The sequence below is a fragment of the Schistocerca cancellata genome, chromosome 7 (genome assembly GCF_023864275.1).
Source record: "Schistocerca cancellata isolate TAMUIC-IGC-003103 chromosome 7, iqSchCanc2.1, whole genome shotgun sequence".
In the NCBI taxonomy this organism is placed as follows: domain Eukaryota; kingdom Metazoa; phylum Arthropoda; class Insecta; order Orthoptera; family Acrididae; genus Schistocerca; species Schistocerca cancellata.
Window position 1 is genome coordinate 265,781,715 of NC_064632.1, and position 23,051 is coordinate 265,804,765.

Sequence of the window (23,051 nt, forward strand, 5' to 3'; positions counted from 1 at the left end):
CCTATGAATGTGTCTTGATTTTTTAGTCTTCCTTTCATTATCAACCGCTACGTCATAAATTCCTCTCTGGTGCCTTTACGTTTTATAAAGCCGAACGGATCGTCATCTAGCACATTCTGAATTTTCTTTTCCATTCTTCTGTGTATTATTCTTGTCAGCAACCCGGATGCATGAACTGTTAAGCTCAATGGGCGACAGTTCTCGCACTTGTCAACTCTTACAGTCTTCGGAATTCTCTGGAAAATATTTTTCCGAAAGTCAGATGGTATGTCACCGGACTTACACATTCTACACACGAACGTGAACAGTAGGTTTGTTGCCTCTTCCCCCAATGATTTTAAAAATTCTGGTAGTATGTTACCTATCCCTTCTGCCTTATTTGATCTTAAGTCCTCCAAAGGGCTCTTAAATTCTGATTCTATTACTGGATCCCCCATCTCTTCTAAATCGACTCCTGTTTCTTCTTCTACCACATCGGACAAATCTTCCCTTTCATAAGGGCTTTCAATTTATTCTTTCCACCTATTCCTGTTGCACTCTGAATATAATCACCCTTGCTTTTTATGCCACCAAAGGTTGTTTCTACTGTCCTGTATGCTGACAATCATTTCTTTTTCGTTTTCCTTACATTTTTCGTGCAGCCATTTGGTCTTAGCTGCCCTGCAATTCCTACCTATTTCATTCCTCAGCCACTTGTACTTCTGTACTCCCTAAATTCCATGAACTTTTTCGTACTTCCTTCTTTCATCGATCAGCTGAAGTATTTCTTCGGTTACTCATGGTTTCTTCGCAGTCACCTTCTTTGGACCTACGTTTTCCTTTCCGACTTCTACGATTGCCCTTTTTAGAAATGTCCATTCCTCTTCAACTGTACTGCCTACTGAGCTATTCCTTATTGCTGTATCTATAGCCTTAGAGAACTTCAAGCGCATGTCGTCATTCCTTAGTACTTCGTATACCACTTCATTGCGTATTGATTCCTCCTGACTAAATTCTTAAACTTGAGCCTACTCTTCATCACTACTATCACTACTACATAGTCATCTGAGTCTATATCTTCTCCTGGGTACGCCTTACAATCTAGTAACTGATTTCGCAATCTCTGTCTGGCCATAATGTAAACTAACTGAAAACTTCCTCTATCTCATGGCCTTTTCCAACTGTACCATCTCCTCTTATGATTGTTCGACGGAGTACTCGCTGTTACTAGCTGAAACTTATTACAGAGCTCAATTAGTCTTTCTCCTCTCTCATTCCTTGTCCCAAGCCCGGATTCTCATGTAACCTTTTCTTCTACTTCTTCCCCTAATACTGCATTCCAGTCCCCGATGACTATTAGATTTTCATCTCCCTTGATGTACTGTATTACCCTGCCAGTATCCTCATATATTTTCTCCATCTCTTCATCTTCATCTTGCGACGTCGTCATATATACCTGAATTGTCGTTGTCGGTGTTGGTTTGCTGTCTATTATGACAAGAACAATCCTATCACTGAACTGTTCACACTAACACACTCTTTGCACTACCTTTCTATTCATAACGAATCCTACTCAAGTTTTACCGTTTTCTGCTGCTGTTGATATTACCCTATACTCATCTGACCAGAAATACTTTTCTTCTTTCCGTTTAACTTTACTGAGCCCTGCTATATCTAGATTGAGCCTCGGCGTTTTTCTTTACAGATTTTCTAGCTTTCCTGCCACATTCAAGCCTCTGATATTCCACGCCCCGATTCGAAGAAGGTTACCCTTTCGTTGATTATTCAATCTCATTCTCATGTTCACCTCCCCTTTGGCAGTCTCCTCCAGGAGATCCGAATGGGGGACTATTCCGGAAACTTTTGCCAATGGAGAGATCATCATGACTCTTTTTCAGTTACAGGTCACATGTCGTGTGGATACAGGTTATGCGTCTTTAATGCATTAGTTTCCATTGCCTTCTGCATCCTCATGCCGTTGATCATTCCTGATTCTTCCGCCTTTAGGGACTGTTTCCCGCGCCAATGACGAGAAAGTGTCCTGAACCTCTGTCCGCTCCTCACCCCTCTTAGACAAGGCCCTTGACAGAATGAGGGTGACTTCATATGCCGGAAGTCTTCGGCCGCCAATGCTGATTACTAATCAAAGTCCGCAGCTCGTGGTCGTGCAGTAGCGTTCTCGCTTCCCACGTTCGGGTTCCCGGGTTCGATTCCCGGCGGTGTCAGGGATTTTCTCTGCCTCGTGATGACTGGGTGTTGTGTGATGTCCTTAGGTTAGTTAGATTTAAGTAGTTCTAAGTTCTAGGTGATTGATGATCGTAGATGTTAAGTCCCATAGTGCTCAGAGCCATTTGAACCATACTAATCAAAATTTAAGTGGTGGCGCTTTTCGACCCGGGACAGAAGATGTTTTTATTACTGATCAAAGACGCCACTTTTATACCATTACTACGTTTTAGAATTAGTGAACATTTATTCAGTTTCATATAGATTTAGATTAGTAACAGTAACTGCACATGGTCGCTTTATGTATCAGTTGATATCGTAGTCTTGGTTGTTGGAAGGTTATCAGTCACAGATGCGAGGTAAAACGCGCAATCGTACTACGAATGTACTACGAATATTGTTTCCAGAAATTTCTGTGACGTTATATGTTCGTAGTGTTGTACAGGCGCTTCAGAAATTCGTGCGCTAATATGTTCTTCGTGTCACACTATACTTGCTCACACAGCATAAAGATTACATAGCAGTCATAATCAGAAGCTTCCATCGTACTTTCTGAATACTACGCAAAAACATTATACAATTAGAAGGTTACAAAAGGATAGGCAGACGAAAGTTGTCCAGCAGAAGTACAAACGTAAAGGCTTCACTTGTGATATATAGTCCACACTGCAGTTACAATAAGTGGTATAAATATGAAAGTTTCACCTGTGCAGATACACTGAAAGATCGTACAGTTGGAAGTAAAAAACTCAGAGAGTTTCAGCTTCACAGCTTCTAGTCTATTGCTCCAGGAGAGGTTCCCGGTGGATTTCCCGGTACCGTGCTACACAGCTCACAATGTACCACAGCTAAGTAACATACGATAATACACGCACTTCTGAGTCATGGTCCGGTTTTACCATCAGTTTAAACAAATACAATGAAGTAATAGGAAATATAACATAAAAAACCCACGCTATAAAATACCAGTAAACTATTGACCTTATCTTAGTAGAGACACGACTATGTACGGGGTGCTTCACCATGTTTTGACGATTTAAAATTTCAATAACATACAAACTAATCGCGAAACAAAGTTAAACACTTTACACAAGGTACGACATTTATTCACGTTTACTTATGAAATACTATGTCGGACAAATGGTAGCCAATTTTTGAATACGTCTTCCATCATTTGTGGAGGAATTCCGGAAATTTCATCATGAATTCGATCTTTTATCTGTCGCAAGCTTTTCGGTCGGTCGGGGTACATTCTCGTAAAGTTTTTTCTAGTGAGTGAGGCGGTCATCCGACAAAAGCGCGTTTGGATACTATACCGTTACCAGACACTTCACGGAGAACTTGTAAGGTGTGGCTGAATATGTGGCATGTCACGCCGTCGTGGAACTTTTTCGCAGCGTACAATGAGGGTTTGCCCGTAAATTGCTACAAAGACGTTTGATGTTTCCGGCAGATCGAACGGTTTTTCGAAAGCCGACTGACTTTCCATCCAATCCACTGGCAGTTGCATGGTAGTTTATTACCCAATTTAATATTGTTCCACGAGCAGGGATTGGATATGTCGAAATACCTACGCATGGCACATGGCACACGCACGACAGATTCGAGGTAGCGAAAATAACATTCCACCGCAAACACACAAAGTTGCTTCGACTAGTGCGTCATGATTACCGTATATGGGATGAAATTTGACATTAGCACTACCAACAGAAGGCACCACCCTCGGTATATCTATTTTTTTGCGCGCTCTGTTCAAATTTGAAATCGTCAAAACAATGTGAAACGCTCTGTAGCTTAACCTTCTTGATTTAAAGGATGAAAAATGTAAACCACAAGAGCGCTAGCTATCCTAGTCATCTTGTACAAGCAAACCTAGCAAACAAACCACTAACTCATATATATATATATATATATATATATATATATATATATATATATATATATATATAAAGATGTTTTTTCAGTATTGGTTTACCAAGTAGCAAAATGTAAATGAACAGCCTTCTCAGACCGAGCTGTAGCGAACGGCAGTACTAAACACTGGGAACAGTATCTAATTATAAGCGAGCAGCACGTGAGCTGAAGATCTGCGCTGGACTACAGGCGCATTTGCACTTCACGTAGTTTCTGTCCCACACAAGACGCAAACTATGTTGAAACTGACTACCGCGAAACTCTTGAAAGCAACTTCAAACTGAATCTGCGTGAATAAGACGCACAAAATGAATCACTATGTACCAAACATAACAGGAGCGTCCTAAACAGCAAGTGGTATGTGCTGGCAAATATCTCTCGCCCAGTGAATCTTGTAAAGGCTGCCGTAATAATCGCACATGTGGCACGTGACGTGACGTTGTTCGTCTTCGGTAACCTCTTCCTGTAACAACAACGACGCTGTACTATTGTACATATAAGTAAATTTTTTTCCATCTGATTTTTCGATAAACTAGTGTAATTGATGTTCTGATTTCATTTCTTTTTTGTTTCATGCCATTGTGTTAAGAAAACTGTAAACAAGTTTCAATGTGAGTATTAATGTTTATGTCAAATGTCAAGTAATATTGTGATAGAATTGAAATGTAACAAATTTTGGAACTGTTGTAAGGTGTTTAAAATTGTAATTGTGCGTCTGGTCCATACGTAGGCAATGTGTTAGGATAGGTAGAATGCAAAACCTCGGGTGAATACCCTGTCTGTAAGGGAGCGGTAAAAGGTGGATGGCAGGCGAGCGCGGGAAAATGCTCACGGGCACTGCACGACGCAACGGGCTCAGCAGCAGTAGTAGTTGGAGTTTGGCACTGGTTTGAGCAACACCTTCTGGGGCGAGGAGGCTCTCCTGGAAGACGTAGCTTCATTGAGCCACGGGTATGCCGTTCCAACGCCCACACAGCATAGCAAAAGTCCATAGGCACTAAATGGAAAAGTATTGTGACGCAAAGAAGAATTAAAGTGCCGATATGTCAAGAGCCATAGCTGTGGTTGTACGTGTGCTCTGTGCCTCGCCACCTCGCCGCCCGCCAACCGCCGCATCGATGCAAGCAGGTTGAAACTTTTAGTACTGTATTCGTATGGACCATAGAGTGAACTCTTCAATAATAACCTAAATTTTACCAGAACTTTCCCATCATTTAATTATCCTCACAACCAACCTAGACAGGGTCCTTTCCAAATGTTGTGCAATCAGAGTGTCCCGAAATAAAACATTAAATTTTGTGTTAATAATAATTACTTGCAGACCTACCTATGTTAGAATGGTGTTTAAAGAACTGTTTTGTTAATGAACCAGTAAATGAATAACGAAGGTCTATCGAAGTTGAAAGATAACTTTAATATTGATATAGCAATGAAGTTTAATTATTTCGAGACATATATAAAGCTATTTAAATGAGCAGTGCATAAGATGAAAAGAGTAGTAACTTATATACTAGAAATATTGAACGCATAATAAATTCAGTAATTAATTTTTTTAATACAGTGATCATAACAGTTTCAGGAACCCCCGCCCCCCGCTTTTTATTCATTTGAATTCTGAAGTGTTCTAAATTGGTTTGACCAGCAAAAGTTAAAGTCAATATAAAAGCCAAAATTTATCAGTGTTTTATCTTTATCAAAATTGACACTTTGTGTGTGGCTCGAAAGTGCTATTTCTAGGGTAATCTATGCCCGATTTTAATCAGATCAATAGACAGTACGAAGTTTTGTAGTACACATTATAGTGTAGTGTTATGTATTCATGGTTTTTCCATATCAGTACAGAACGTGAAACTATCAGTTCAATAGATTTTCTGGTTCTAAAATTCTGCTATATTATGCAGTGTTACTACGTGTTGTTTTGCTTGAATATATAGCAACTTGTACAGGGAAGATACTCAGTTAATGCCTAATTAGGCTGGCGACCGTATTATTATCAGATTGGTAGCATCTTATGGTTTGATTTTGGTCCATCCTGACGTGTAACTGCATTTCCAACTTACTTGACGGATCATTGTTATTACAGAGTGGGTGTAAGTCTGATTTGCCACCATTCAGGTACACGCGGCGATATCTATACGAAAATCGTTTCTCATAAGGTGAACCCTGCTCACTTACCATAGGGTATTGTGTGACCCACGTGCACATTACATTCCACGTAAATTGACCTGTCGATCTATCGATTCTGTAAGCGCCATTATTCATCTGCCTGCGTTCTACGACCGCTGTTTTAACTTTTTATCTTCTAATCTTTAGGCAGCTGCCGTCTGCGATCTTACGTCTACATATAGACTCCAGAAGTCCTCTTTCGGTGTATGGCGAACGGACCTTTTAGTACCAGTATGATTGACCTCATTTCCTGTTCTAAAGACGTATTTTAAGCGGGAAGACAGTTATCGGTGAACCTTCATATGATCTCGAATTTGCCTGATTTTTCCGCTATCCTCATTTCGCGAGAGGCACGTGTAATATTGCTCGACTCTTCTTGGAACATGCGGATTCGGAAATTTGACAGTAATCCTCTGTGACGCACAATGTTTCTCTTTTAGCATCCAGCGTTGGATTTTTATGAGAATCTCCGCAAGTCTCTGGCGCACGCTAAGGCCGTGATGGTAAGTGGCGCTTTTCTTTATCTTCCCTGTCTCCGGTATTAATACCGACGAGCGACACTCAAGACTTAGTCGAATATACAGAGTGTACCAAAAACTTTGGGCGAAATTTTCATGAAATATTTCTCACAGATAGAGGAAGAATGCGTTTTATATGTTCATGTGTCCTTAAATGCTTTATTTCCATGTTAGAACTCAGTATATATGCATCTCCTCAACACATTAGTTTTGGGAACACACAAAATGAAATATTTTCCTAAAGGAAAAGTTCAAAATGTCGTCCATTACCAAGGATACGTGCATCAACTTGCCATCACATTCACTCGATGATGGGCTGATGTGTCCCTGGAGAACTGCCTGCTGTTTCACATCATTCCACCACAATACGCACAGAAGACCGTGTACATCTTGTACCGGGCGTCGCGCATAAGACCTCTCAAACGCCCGTACAAACAAAAATCTATTAGGTTCAGGTGAGGAGAGCTTGGATGCCAAGGAATACTACCACCTCTACCTATTCATCCATTTCGGAATCGTTGGGAAGCCTACGAACATTAACACTAAAATGAGGGGGAGCTCCATTGTGCACGAAGCACATGTTTTGTAGCACTCATGACGCCACATGTTCTAGCAGATCAGGTAGATTATCTTCTAGGAAAGTGTGGTAAGTCTCTTCGTTGAGCCGGGGTAGAGGAAAATGAGGACCTAACAAACGGTCACCAACAATGCCGGACCAAACGTTAACATAAAATCTTTGTTGATGACGTGACTGGACAATTTCGTGTGGGTTCTTGCTAACCCACAAGTGCTGGTTGTGAAAATGTGGAATCTGATTACGTTGGAACGAAGCTTCATGCGTGAACAGCATAGCTGTACAAAAGTGGAGACAGAAACGTTGTTGAGTTAACCGTTCACAGAAGTGTACCCGTCCAGGAAAATCAGCTGCTGATAGTGTCTGTACACACTGTACATGACACGAATACAGCAGGTTCTCATGTAGCGCTCTACAGTCAGTCATGTGCTCAACATTCCTTGTTCCAGGTAATTGTCTCTTGCTGCCACAAGGGTTGTCGCCAACTGCACGAAAAGGTTCCTTCTCCAGTTGAGGTATCGTCGTCGTTCTAGAACTCCTCGGTTGCAAGTAGTAGTCTTAAACGTCCCATACTCCCTAAGACGAAGATCAGTTACTTCAAAGCCGGCCGGTGGGGCCGTGCGGTCTAGGCGCTTCAGTCCGGAGCCACGTGACCGCTCCGGTCGCAGGTTAGAATCCTGCCTCGGGCGTGGATGTGTGTGATGTCCTTAGGTTAGTTAGGTTTAAGTAGTTCTAAGTTCTAGGGGATTGATGACCACAGATGTTAAGTTCCGTAGTGCTCAGAGCCAGCCAGTTACTTCAAAAGTCCTCCTGTCGGGGTGCTGTGTTTCTGGAAATCTGTTCTGATGAAAACCTTGGGCACCACGGCCATTACCCTGCAGCAAATAGGCATCTGCCAAATCCGCATTTGAGTACGCTTCCACCGCACTGTACTGTAAATCAAGTCCGTGATGAGCACTAAGCAATTGATGCTATGTGCATGCACAGTCCGTTATGAACACTCAACAACTGATGCTACGTGCTTGATGCTGGTAAAGCCATGAGGAGTCACGTGTCAACACAAGTAATGAAGTGATTCTCACCTCAACATAATCTTCGTTCCATTGGAAGGACAAACACTGGCGGCGAACATAAGGAAACATAACTGAATGAACATTGTAACCCATCGTAACCTAGAGGGTATTCTGAACATTTCATGTACGAAAACGCTTCATATAAAGCTGGTACGAGCGGTCTGAGGCACTGCAGTCATGGTCTGTGCATCTGGTCCCGGCGGAGGTTCGAGTCCTCCCTGTGGCATGGGTGTGTGTGTGTTTGTAGTTAGGATAATTTAGATTAAGTAGTGTGTAAGTCTAGGGACAGATGGCCTTGGCAGTTAAGTCCCATAAGATTTCACACACATTTGAATATTTTGAAAGCTGGTACGTTATGTTTCTATGACTTTCCCATGATTAATGTAATAATTACAAGCAGTCGGAAATGAGCTCTAACATCGGAATAAAGAGTTTCTGGACTGATGTCTATATAACCGATTTTATTCCTCCATGTCTGAGGAATGTTTACTGAAAATCTAGCCATATCTTTTCGTTACACCCTGCAGGTCTTGCTAGCTAACTCTTCCATTGGTCAACTACATTTACTGAAACCTTTTTTAATGCATCTGAGTCTAGCATTTTCTTTCCGCACAGCGAGTTTTATTGGGAATTACAGTTCAGTTCGCTTCATTCCGCTACTCCCAGTTATTTTACATTTGTTAGTGATTTATTGTCAGAAGCGTAATCGAACACTAAAGCGACTTTCCGTCTGTTTATGCTCAAAAAGTTCAATTTCTTTGTGTTTGAGGTTTGAGGATGACTGCCAGTCTTGGCATCAAGCATCGATCTTCTGCTGGTCATCCTGAAATGCACTACAGCTGTTTGTCATTGTAGGAGGCCTTTCCTGGTTCCACAGTAAGGGACAGTACGTTACACTGGATGGCGAATGTGCAACAGAACCAAAGGGATAATCAGACTCTCTTCAAGCCAGCGCAATAGAACTTCTGATGTTCTAGAACAATTTATCCGATAACACCAACAGTTCAGTCTCATTATTCACTGACGATACTTTCGTCCCTAGGGGACAATCGTCATTGGACGTTGGTGAGGAAATGCAGTGGAACTTGGGCAAACTTTACACTTGGCGTAAGGAATTCTAGCAAGAATGTAGGAAAGAGAAGAAACTTGGTAATGTTCGAGTACACTATTAGTGGAGGATATGTGCAATTATTTAGGTGTAATACAAGGATATGCTGCGAAATGGAACAGTAACATATAGTCGGTAGCAGAGTGTAAAGATACCGCGATTGATAGCCTTACCAGAGGTCTACCTAGGAGCAGGTGCTATCTGGTAAGCCTTAGCTTCCAAAACTTTCTGCAGTCTCCCGCCTTTTCCAGTAGACAGGGCACGGGAGTGTTGCGACGAAAATGCGAGTAAGCAGTGAGCATGCGGTTAGATAGTGGGAAAGACTCGGTGGAGTGAGCATTTAATGAAAGAGTTTTGAGCCAGGCATACGCGAAGTTAAACTATAAAGTGTTTAGTAGCGCACAGAGGAAAATAGTTAATGCATCCCAGAAAGGCCACGGGCTACTGACATTGCTATCAAAAGCAATGCCAGTAGCCTCTGGCCTTTTTGGGATGCATTAACTAAAATTTCTCAGTACTATCAAAGAAATGAACATGATACTGTTAGACAGGTTTTCCACTGTTTGAGTAGGAATAAATCAAGGTAAAGGGCAACATCTTATACCCCAAAAGAACCGGACCATATCTTATGGTGAATTTCCTCGCAAATAATTGCAGTTGCTCCAAGTGCACTTAAGTTTCAGTTTAGTTCCCTGTGCAGTCGTGGCTGAAGGAAGAAATTTTTGGAAATTTATGGTAAGGACTATGGGGCCAAACTGCTGAGGTCATTGGTCCCTAGACTTACACTCTAATTAAATGAACTTAAACTAACTTACGGTAAGGACAACACACAGACCCATTCCCGAGGGAGGACTCAAATCTCCGACGGGGGGTGCCGCGCGAACTGTGACCGCACGGCTACCCTGCGCGGCGCCGAAGGAAGACTCTCATTATATAGTCCGATAGTCAGTCATTAGGATCACGAAAAGATTTCTTAAAATTACGCGTGGGAGAGCTGAAAAATGGCCATCGTGACTAGACGTAGTTTTCTAATTTAAAAATCGCTGGAAGGAACTGTACTGGATTACGCAAGGCAACAATAGGATACGTACCACGCGCGTGAATAGCATGGCTTACTGACACGTGCAGGAGAAGTGTTGTACGTGTGAGATGGTGAAGACCGTTATCAAGTAGAGAAGAAGTCGGTTACAGTGGTACAAGACTTCACATTACAACACACGAGTGGCAGAGACCTACGATGTTAAGCAGAGATATGAGTCAGTGTCACAAAAAGCTTTACTGGCGTAGTTGAATGCAAGTGGTGTTGCTGGTTGTAGGCATTGTTGAGTACAAGTATATTTCGTGGGTATGTTGTGGATAATCTAACGTGCTACGTCAGACATTAAGGATCAATGCAACGCGGCTAAAGCAGTAAAAGCTGTGGAGGACCATTCAGAAATAGGTAACTACCAGAAGGTTAAGTTATACAAACTGGGAGCACATATGAAAAAGATAAATGTAGATTCAGGAATCGCAGAAGTCGGCCATGGTGGCCGAGCGGTTCTAGGCGCTTCTGTCAGGAACCGCGCGACTGCTACAGTCGCAGGTTCGAATTCTGCCTCGGGCATGGATGTGTGAGATGTCCTTAGATTAGTTAGGCTTAAGTAGTTATAAGTTCTAGAGGACTGATGACATCAGATGTTAAGTCTCATAGTGCTCAGACCCATTTGAACCATTTGAATTGCAGAAATACCAGAAACTACTACAACAGTACTCTATGTGTTGAACGAGACAGGAGCACGAAAGAAAACAGTACACCAATTTCGGGTTCACGGCAAGAATATTTACAAAATAAAGGAAATATGACAGAACAAAAACTTAGTCAATTACTAGAGGAGAAGATGGTTTGGTTATATGGACGTTTCTGGAAGAACTAATTGGTAAAATAGATGGAAATGCAGTTGAAATGGGGAAAAAGGTAGATGAAACCACTAGGCACTTTGATAAAAGGGTAAAGGAAAACGCGACCTCTATAAATAAAAGCTCAGCTGGCAGTATTTATCAATAAGTGAAATGAGCATATCGAAAAATACGAGCAAACGAGTCACCTGCACGAGCTAAGAATTACGCAGGCTGAAGCATTTGCGACGCGTTGCTCCGAAACTTATAGCCACCTCAGAGCACTGTTAATCGATGTACGAGGTGTGGAAAAAACCGCAGCAGGCAAGGTAACCAAATAGGTAAAAGACTTGATGTGGGGTCAGCAACAAGAGGAAATACGATTGCTGAAACCGTAGCCACTAACAACAATAAGTTGTATATCTGTGAAAAGGAAATTCTACAGACTGGGACAGCGAAATATGGAAGTCACGATTGTAATAGAAGTAAGAACGGCCCGAACTACCAAAGTTACGAAAGCAGACGTGAATGACCAGCACACCAGTAGTGCAGCAACAATAGACACAACTAATCTACATGGCGTCCAAGAAATATTGCTTCAAACTTCAAGCGACTGTAAAGGGTATCTTGAGGAGCAATTCGATGGCGGGAACCCTTATCCATAAACCCCACCCAACGACGCTACAGGGCGTCGAATTTAAAGGCCCCAGCGCCTGCCACTAGGCTCCCCCTCAACAGCGAACGTGACTTCGTACACTGAGAGACCATAGGCGGAACGTCTCGCAATGTTGTTTGTTATTCTGTGATCCCGATTGATTGTCACGATAGCCAGTGGAAAAGATGGAGCTAGCTGCTGCGTAGACACGACTTATCTCGTACACTCCTGGAAATTGAAATAAGAACACCGTGAATTCATTGTCCCAGGAAGGGGAAACTTTATTGACACATTCCTGGGGTCAGATACATCACATGATCACACTGACAGAACCACAGGCACATAGACACAGGCAACAGAGCATGCACAATGTCGGCACTAGTACAGTGTATATCCACCTTTCGCAGCAATGCAGGCTGCTATTCTCCCATGGAGACGATCGTAGAGATGCTGGATGTAGTCCTGTGGAACGGCTTGCCATGCCATTTCCACCTGGCGCCTCAGTTGGACCAGCGTTCGTGCTGGACGTGCAGACCGCGTGAGACGACGCTTCATCCAGTCCCAAACATGCTCAATGGGGGACAGATCCGGAGATCTTGCTGGCTAGGGTAGTTGACTTACACCTTCTAGAGCACGTTGGGTGGCACGGGATACATGCGGACGTGCATTGTCCTGTTGGAACAGCAAGTTCCCTTGCCGGTCTAGGAATGGTAGAACGATGGGTTCGATGACGGTTTGGATGTACCGTGCACTATTCAGTGTCCCCTCGACGATCACCAGTGGTGTACGGCCAGTGTAGGAGATCGCTCCCCACACCATGATGCCGGGTGTTGGCCCTGTGTGCCTCGGTCGTATGCAGTCCTGATTGTGGCGCTCACCTGCACGGCACCAAACACGCATACGACCATCACTGGCACCAAGGCAGAAGCGACTCTCATCGCTGAAGACGACACGTCTCCATTCGTCCCTCCATTCACGCCTGTCGCGACACCACTGGAGGCGGGCTGCACGATGTTGGGGCGTGAGCGGAAGACGGCCTAACGGTGTGCGGGACCGTAGCCCAGCTTCATGGAGACGGTTGCGAATGGTCCTCGCCGATACCCCAGGAGCAACAGTGTCCCTAATTTGCTGGGAAGTGGCGGTGCGGTCCCCTACGGCACTGCGTAGGATCCTACGGTCTTGGCGTGCATCCCTGCGTCGCTGCGGTCCGGTCCCAGGTCGACGGGCACGTGCACCTTCCGCCGACCACTGGCGACAACATCGATGTACTGTGGAGACCTCACGCCCCACGTGTTGAGCAATTCGGCGGTACGTCCACCCGGCCTCCCGCATGCCCACTATACGCCCTCGCTGAAAGTCCGTCAACTGCACATACGGTTCACGTCCACGCTGTCGCGGCATGCTACCAGTGTTAAAGACTGCGATGGAGCTCCGTATGCCACGGCAAAATGGCTGACACTGACGGCGGCGGTGCACAAATGCTGCGCAGCTAGCGCCATTCGACGGCCAACACCGCGGTTCCTGGTGTGTCCGCTGTGCCGTGAGTGTGATCATTGCTTGTACAGCCCTCTCGCAGTGTCCGGAGCAAGTATGGTGGGTCTGACACACCGGTGTCAATGTTTTCTTTTTTCCATTTCCAGGAGTGTATGTGAAACGACGATCTGTTGCCTCGGTGGATGTCTGTTTTTGACATAGGTTTCCCTCCACAGTTTATTTTTCTCCTGGAGCGATCTGAAACCTCCAGTGTTTATACCAGAGAAATGCAGATGTTTCTGAGACTGTCATTCACAGAGGCAACAGAGCATCACATTCAAGGGAGACAAGAATTTTCTAAGCAGCAGCTAGCTTCATCTTCCCCACTGGCGATCGTGGCAAGAAGTAGCGATTATTAAGTAACAGACAACATTGCGAGACTTTTCGCCTATGGTCTGTCAGCATACAAAGTCACGTTTTCTGCCGATCTGTTGCCTCGGTGGATGTCTGTTTTTGACATAGGTTTCCCTCCACAGTTTATTTTTCTCCTGGAGCGATCTGAAACCTCCAGTGTTTATACCAGAGAAATGCAGATGTCTCTGAGACTGTCATTCACAGAGGCAACAGAGCATCACATTCAAGGGAGACAAGAATTTTCTAAGCAGCAGCTAGCTTCATCTTCCCCACTGGCGATCGTGGCAAGAAGTAGCGATTATTAAGTAACAGACAACATTGCGAGACTTTTCGCCTATGGTCTGTCAGCATACAAAGTCACGTTTTCTGCCGATGGGGTGGCCTAATAGCAGGCTCCGGCACCTATAAATTCGACGCTCTGTAGCGTCGTTGGATAGCGCTTCCAGACACGGGTCACCATGACCGATTGGTTCCTCAAGACACCTTCTACAGTCCCTCGAAGTTTGTCTCAACATTTGTGAGACACCCTGTATTTTTGTGATTGAAACAGTGTAGGGGCGAAATCCTAATGCAACCAGAAATATGCTCAGGCATTCAAAGCGTAGAAGGAGCTATAGTTTTAGATCTTATATATGTGAGTCTTTTCAGTTTTCGAGATTGTATTGCAATCTTTGTGTTTGACAGGAACATAAATGAGTATTGGTGCTTTTTATTGTTATGGGTATTTTCAATGTTTCATTACAACGTACTCCAACAGGAACAAAAACTGTAAGTTGATTACACATTAATACTGTATATTATCTTTAATTTCCACCCCTCTCCATCCACCCCTCCCTGTATTAGCAATTTTCAATTCACAGAATGGTTATAATCGAACTTTTTCTACCTGAGAGGGCCCCCATAAGAAACAAGTGATCGTATGACACTGGAACTCCGTGGAAGCAGGAACAGAAATAACGAATAAACCATTCTTAGAGACACATTTTAATTTCCAAATGAGAGGGTAACATTAGTTACATCCATCCCAGGTCACAAATTCTGATGATGCGGCGCTTCACTCTGCGTCAGTTATTACAACAATGACATCTGGGAAATATTCACCCGAGCTTATTAGATTTAAGTATTACGTAACTAATGCAATGGTTATATGTACGATGTGAATTTCTATTAATTACGAATGTCTGCATTTGTCTGTTTCTTACGTTTCGTGAAGGGCACACCAGCTAAATGGCAGCCGAACGGTTCCTCAGCCTTGCACGAAATGTCGACGTTCGCAGATGTTGCCATCATAGAATCGACGGAAGCGCGGAAGAGGGGTATGCAGGAAGGTTTGCTTAGATGCTATGGCCTACATTAATAAAACAATGTAAAACTGTATCAGAATATCACATGAAATGACGTATGTTCAGTTCTGAGATAGCCACGCTTGCTTGCATATTTGTATTAAATTACGTGGCAGAAATGTGTACCTTGTATACTGTAGCGAAACAGTTTGTGACATCGGAAAAGAAGTTAAAAGGATTGGTGTGCTTAACATTTTGGAAGATACTGAAACAAGTTTTTTTGCCATGTATGTGTTTAAAAAATCACGCTCACAAGAGATTTTGACTAAATGAAAATTTAAAGCCTATTACGAAGCCAAAAGAAAGAAATTAGTTAACCTCTGACTTAGAAATATTAAGCAAGATTAAAATTAGCTGGGAATATCGAAATATTTTAAAAGCGTATGCACCTGAACGAGTATAAGATCAGTAAAGAGTGCCTAAGTTGTTTATTCATAAAGTGACAAAGGAAATAAAAGAAAGGAAAATAATAATTTAATATGTTAGACTATTAACAACAGACTCGTCAGAGGTAATTGCACTCGCCGAACTTGGTGTTAATATTCATCCTTGGTCGGAATAGTAACAGCAAGTACAAGAACTTTGAAATAAGTTAAGTAATTACATTTTGAAGAAGATTTTCTAAAGCACAGGTAGTACTTAATAGTATTGAAAATTCGACTGCTGGAGCAGTAAAGAGGATATAAAATGCAGACCGCCAATGGCAACAAAAGCGTTTCTGAAGAAAAGAAATTGGTTAACATCGGTGAAATAGTGAAGGCAATAGATGGTCATACTGGGAAAAAGACATGGCTAACAGATATCCAAAGATTTCACAGAAGATATTGAATGTAAGTGATGAAAGAAAACAATGCAAACGCAGTGGTACCATAATGGACTTAAGTATTTGCAGTGCAGCTAGGTTTTGGGAGTGAAACATGGACTACAAACAGTTTAGACAAGAAGAGAATGTAAGCTTTTGAATTGTGGTGTTACAGAAAAATGCAAAACATTATTTGGATAGATCACGAAACTAAAGAAGTAGTACTTAATCTAAATGGGGAAATATAGAAATCTGTGGCATGACATGACTAAACGAAGGGGTCAGTTGGTAGGGCACATTCTGAGACACCAAGGCATCAATTACCACTTTCGTAGTGCAAATAAGTGTGTGTGTGTGTGTGTGTGTGTGTCGGCCGGAATGGCCGAGCGGTTCTAGGAGCTTCAGTCTGGAACCACCGCGTGACCGCTACGGTCGCTGGTTTGAATCCTGCCTCGGGCATGGATGTGTGGCGTCCTTAGGTTAGTTAGGTTTAAGTAGTTCTAAGTTCTAGGGGACTGATGACCTCAGATGTTAAGTCCCATTGTGCTCAAAGCCATTTGAACCATTTTGTGTGTGTGTGGGGGGGGGGGGGGGTTAATATCGTAGAGGGAGACCGAGATATGAATACAGAAAACATATTCAGAAGTGTGTGTGTGTGTAGGGGAGTGGGGAGTAATATCGTAGAGGGAGACCGAGAGATGAATACAGGCAACATATTCAGAAGTATGTAGGTTGCTCTAGTTATTCAGAGATGAAGAGGCTTGCATACGATAGAGTAACATGGAGAGGTGCATCAAACCAGTCTTATGACTGAAGACCACAACAACATCCCAAATGTGTGACCCGACAACTGTATTTATTGCTAAAGGTAAGAGACCACTATTCACAAAATTTAAATTTCTAGAGATAAATGTTTTTCTGACAAAGAGCAGAAACGTAGAAAAGGTAGGCACAACTGTGTTAGAACGCATGTAACCCAGAAACGTGGCACAAAAATGTGGTTTAGCTATGATCTGCGAACTGCATGAATTAAACCCTTTTAGCGTGCAACGTTATTATACAAATGTACATGAAACAACTTTTGGTTGCTGTTTTACGCTGATTAAAATGCGCGCACGAAATATAAAAGAGCATTATCGCGGTTAGGCCATTACAGACCCGTTCATAACATCGCTCATAGCTATTTAGGCAAATTCGTAGAGAGAAACGTTTCACGGAACAACCGTAAAATCTCGTTTAGTTTAATCTGCAATTTGTCGTGCGCAGTGGAAAATGAAATTGAACTATTGCCGCCGTTAAAAATGTGATTTTATTCACGTGTAGCTATTTTACAAGCACTGGTTCAGTAAAGAAATTTCATTTCACTGAAAATAGACTAAAAGTAGCAAACTACTTTTCAGATTCTCTATTTAATGTGAATACAGTAGCCACACACTCAGACGCACTCTGAATAAAAATGAAGATAAAATGCTAAGAGCTATCAGTCAATATATGCTGTTCATAAAATGTGTTGTAGTGTAACGGTGTATGACTGTTATATGAATATTTTGAAGCGATGGGTCAGATTGGCCGGTCGCGGTGGCAGAGCGGTTCTAGGCGCTTCCGTCCGGAACCGCGTGACTGCTACGGTCGCAGGTTCTACGGTCGCAGGTTCTAATTCTGCCTCGGGCATGGATGTGTGTGATGTCCTTAGGTTAGTTAGGCTTAAGTAGTTCTAAGTTCTAGGGGACTGATGACCTCAGATGTTAAGTCTCATATTGCTTAGAGCCATTTGATAGGTCAGATTGAAAATACACCGTGTTCCTCAGGAAGTCCTCTTTAAACTTACGTCCAAGAATATTTTCTAGTAAGAAATTCAGGAAAACTGTTTCGCAATTTGTGTGGATTCCCTTATTTTGAAAATACGCTTAACGCAACAAAATCAAGGCATACCTCCTAACATCATATCGTACGTCCTTTGATGCGGCGTAGTGGAACAGCCAACCTTGGCATGGACTCAAGAAATCGTTGGAAGTCCGCTTCAGAAACATTGAGCCATGCTGCCTCTATACCCGTCTATTGCTTCGAAAGTGGTGCCCGTGAAGAATGGTTTCCTCTAGCCGAATATGCAGAGGACTCAGTCCATTCCACGTAAACACAGCTCGCACCATTGTAGAGACACCACCAGCCTGCACAGTGCCTTGCTAACAACTTGTGTCCATGGCTTCTTGCGGTCTGCGCTACATTTCAAACCGTAAAATCGGCTCTTACCAACTGAAATCGGGGCTCATCTGACCAAGCCATGGTTTTCCAGTCGTCTAAGGTCGAACCGACACGGTCACGAGCCCAGGACAGACGCTGCAGGAAATGTCGTGCTGTTAGCAGAGACACACTCGTCGGTCGTCTGCCGCCACAGCCCGTTGACTAGAAATTTCGCCACACTGTCGTAACGGATTCGTTCATCGAAAGTTCCACATTCATTTCCGCGGTTATTTCATGCAGTGTTGCCCGTCTGCTATCAGTGACAACTCTACACAAACGTCGCTGCTCTCGGTCGTTAAATGAAAGTCGTCAGGTACAGTGTTGCCCGTCGTGAGAAGTAACGCCTGAAACGTGGTATTCTCGGCACGCTCACCACGTCGTGGATCTCGGGATACTGAATTCCCTAATGGTTTCCAAAAGGGAATTTCCCATGCATCTAGCTCCAAATAACTTTCCGCATCAGAGACTGTTGATTCCCAAGGCGCGGCCATAATAACGTCGAAAACTTTTTCACATGACTCCTCTGAGTATAAATGACTGCTCCACCAATGCACTGCCCTTTTATACCATGTGTACCCGACAGTACCGCCATCTGTATATTTCCATATCGATAGCACGTGGCTTTTGTCTCCTGAGTGTAGATTTGCGGTTAATATCTAGAGATTTATTTTCTCATAACTGAGATAGTCTGTTCACTGTAAAATCAAAGGGCAGATCTGGAGAAAATACAAATCTACTACGTAACTTATCACTAAGCACTCGCAGATATGTCTGATGATGGCTACCCGAGTTGGTGGGGACGACTTATACTGTTATTATCATCGTATCTAGTGAAGCAAGATTCGTCATTGGAAAGTTCTACTCATAATACGCAGATGGACTAACAACTGACTAAAGATGGCTGGATTCCAGACATGGACCCTCTGGACATGGTGGAGATACAGCTCATGAACTTCACATACAATAACAGGCAGACATTTTCAAATGTAACAGATCTGATAACTACTGATGGTCGTTTCACTTATCGAAGAAGCAGTGGTTTTCATCTTTGCTCAGTTTTTTCCTTCCTGGAGGCACCGTGTTGTAATTCGTGGCAAGTAATGCGTTACTGTGCCCCTAGAGATTTTCTTTTAAATGACCGTCTCGTACTATAGAGCCTACAACACCTACTGGCCATTAAAATTGCTACACCACGAAGATGACGTGCTACAGGCGCAGAAATTTAACCGACAGGAAGAAGATCCTGTGATATGCAAATGATTAGTTTTTCAGAGCATTCACACAAGGTTGGCGCCGGTGGCGACACCTACAACGTGCTGACATGAGGAAAGATTCCAACCGATTTCTCATACACAAACAGCAGTCGACCGGCATTGCCTGGTGAAACGTTGTTGTGATGCCTCGTGTAAGGGGGAGAAATGCGTACCATCACGTTTCCGACTTTGATAAAGGTCGGATTGTAGACTATCGCGATTGCAGTTTATCGTATCGCGACATTGCTGCTCGCGTTGGTCGAGATCCAGTGACTGTTAGCAGAATATGGAATCGGTCGATTCAGGAGGGTAATAGGAAACGCCGTGCTGGATCCCAACGGCCTCGTATCACTAGCAGTCGAGATGACAGGCATCTTATCCGCATGGCTGTAACGGATCGTGCAGCCACGTCTCGATCCCTGAGTCAACAGTTGGGGACGTTTGCAAGACAACAAATATCTACACGAAAAGTTCGACGACGTTTGCAGCAGCATGGACTATCAGCTCGGAGACCATGGCTGTGGTTACCCTTGACGCTGCATCACAGACAGGAGCGCGTGCGATGGTGTACTCAACGACGAACGTGGGTGCACGAATGGCAAAACGCCATCTTTTCGGATAAATCCAGGTTCTGTGTACAGCATGATGATGGTCGCATCCGTGTTTGGCGACATCGCGGTGAACGCACATTGGAAGCGTGTATTCGTCATCGCCATACTGGCGTATCACCCGGCGCGATGGTATGGGGTGCCATTTGTTACACGTCTCGGTCACCTCTTGTTCGCATTGATGGCACTTCGAACAGTGGATGTTACAATTCAGATGTGTTATGACCCGTGGCTCTACCCTTCATTCGATCCCTGCGAAACCCTACATTTCAACAGGATAATGAACGACTGGATGTTGCAGGTCCTGTACGGGCCTTTCTGGATACAGAAAATGTTCGACTTGTTGTCCTGAACAGCACATTCTCCAGATGTCTCACCAACTGAAAACGTCTGGTCAATGGTGGCCGAGCAACTGGCTCGTCACAATACGCCAGTCACTACTCATGATGAACTGTGGTATCATGTTGAAGCTGCATTGGCAGCTGTACCTGTACACGCCTTCTAAGCTCTGTTTGACTCAATGCCCAAGCGTATCAAGGCAGTTATTACGGCCAGAGGTGGTTGTTCTGGGTACTGATTTCTCAGTATCTATGCACCCAAACTGCGTGAAAATGTAATCACATGTCAGTTCTAGTATAGTATATTTGTCCAATGAATACCCGATTATCATCTACATTTCTTCTTGGTGTAGCAATTTTAATGGCCAGTAGTGTATTAAACGTGAACTCACTCACTGATAATTCTTCAAGAGATAAGCAGAGAACATTTTCTTTTCTCGGAACTCAATGACGCTTGCAAACGTATAAAATTACGTATGAATTCTTGAAACAAGTGTAAGTAATGAATGACATGGAAGTGGTATTTGTGGTAGAAATCCTTGGAAAGCTAGAACGGCCGGCCGTTGTGGCCGAGCGGTTCTAGGCGCTTCAGTCCGGAACCGTGCTGCTGCTATGGTCGCAGGTTCGAATCCTGTCTTGGGCATGGATGTGCGTGATGACCTTTGGTTAGTTCGGTTTAAATAGTTCTAAGTGTAGGGGACTGATGACCACAGGTGTTAAGTCCCATAGTGCTCAGAGCCATTTGAACCATTTTTGAAAGCTAGAACGAAATGCAAAAGGAGTCTACGGAGTTCCAGAAGAGCAGTCCCACTGACTTACAACAGCGCCTAATCATCTCGCAATGTTTGTCTAGACTCCTACTCGTTGCTTAGAGGAGGCAACATTGTGCTGTAACCATCCCTTGGTGAGGTCACTACTCCCTGCCCATTTTTGGCTACTATATCCAGAGGTGGTGGGTTGGAATAGTGGTGGCACAGGAATAACGTCATTCACCAGCAAGTGTAGAGCAGGTGTGTAAAGCACGTGACGTCTTACTGGTGTTGATGGCCATATTGTACGTCAAACTACACATTTAAATCCCAGATCAAGTCTCAGTGTTTAATGTAGTGAAGACAAATGGTAACGATGATGATTACGATGGTCAGTCGCCGGGTCGCAGTGACGTTTCAGAGGCGTAGGCCATGTGCCATGTTTCAGCGTCTGTCTCATTTTTTCCACACTCATCCGTAAATACACAAAGCTCTACGCCGAACAGACAATCGTCGCGCGCATACACCCTACGAAAATTGTTATTTCGTCGAATGTGCAAAGGAAGGAATTGGAGTATTAAATGCCAATAAGGAGTTCCCCTTTTCAGCCCAGCAAGTCTATAGGTGATTCTGAATTTAACTGCTCACGTTTTCCTTAAAAATCAAATGCTTAGTATATTCAATCGATTCATCGCATATAATCGCAAGGTATGATGTATATGACCTTCCACTTATATTTAAATGTTAGCACCTTAAATAAAGTTATACGAATGCAGCGCCATCTATACGTTTTTTTCGAAGCCAAGGAAGTCAATGGTGCTATTCGTTGGTCGTTTGTCTATGGGTACGAAGAAACTACATCGATTTCCACCAGTTGCTAAGTGCATGCTGTAATTAAATTTTTGTCTGCAGCTATTCTGTGAGGATTCTACGTCTTATTTATGAGCCTGCAATATTAGCTGACGTGAGGGATAGAGAACCGGGTCGATACTTATAACTGGCCCTACAAACGCGCACTAAAGTCTGTGACGCCTGTGGCATTCAAATCTCTGTACGCCAAAATTTCAACTGAGTGCATGTTATATTATAATGAGAGGGCAGAAGAAAATTTCAACTTAAGAGTAGACGAGTCTGGTAAATCTTTTACAGTTCATTGCAGTGTGGTTCGCTAATACTTTGAAGTCCACCAATCAGCCATCCACAGATATCGGCTATATTATTTTAAATCCTTCCGCCGAATTTCATTTTTCTATCGTAAGTCGTAGAATGGATTAAACGAATGATTTTCATATTGTGTGTTTGTCTCTGTGGGTGCCTGTGTCTGTACATTTGTATGTGTGTCTATGTGTGTGTGTGTGTGTATGTGTGTGTGTCTGTGTTTGTGTGTGTGTGTGTGTGCGCGCGTGTGTGTGTTTGTGGGGGGGGAGGGGGCGAGTGCCTTCCTTTAGGGTATTTCTGTATTTCATTTGTTGTTCAAGCTTTATTATTGTGCTTCTTTAATCCATATTTGCCTCACAACATTTTAGTAAGGACGCAACAGACTTCCCTGTCATGTGCCCAAGGAAATACATTATCATCACCATTATCATCACTCTTGAAAGAAATTTTTCTTGAAAAATGTGATTTCACAACTGAACATAATGAAGTACAGGAATTTCTCCCTTGTGGCAGCTTGCACTATTCGCTTATGAAAGGGGAGAAAATGGTTTCTGGGCGCACAAGGAGGTTCCGCTACATTG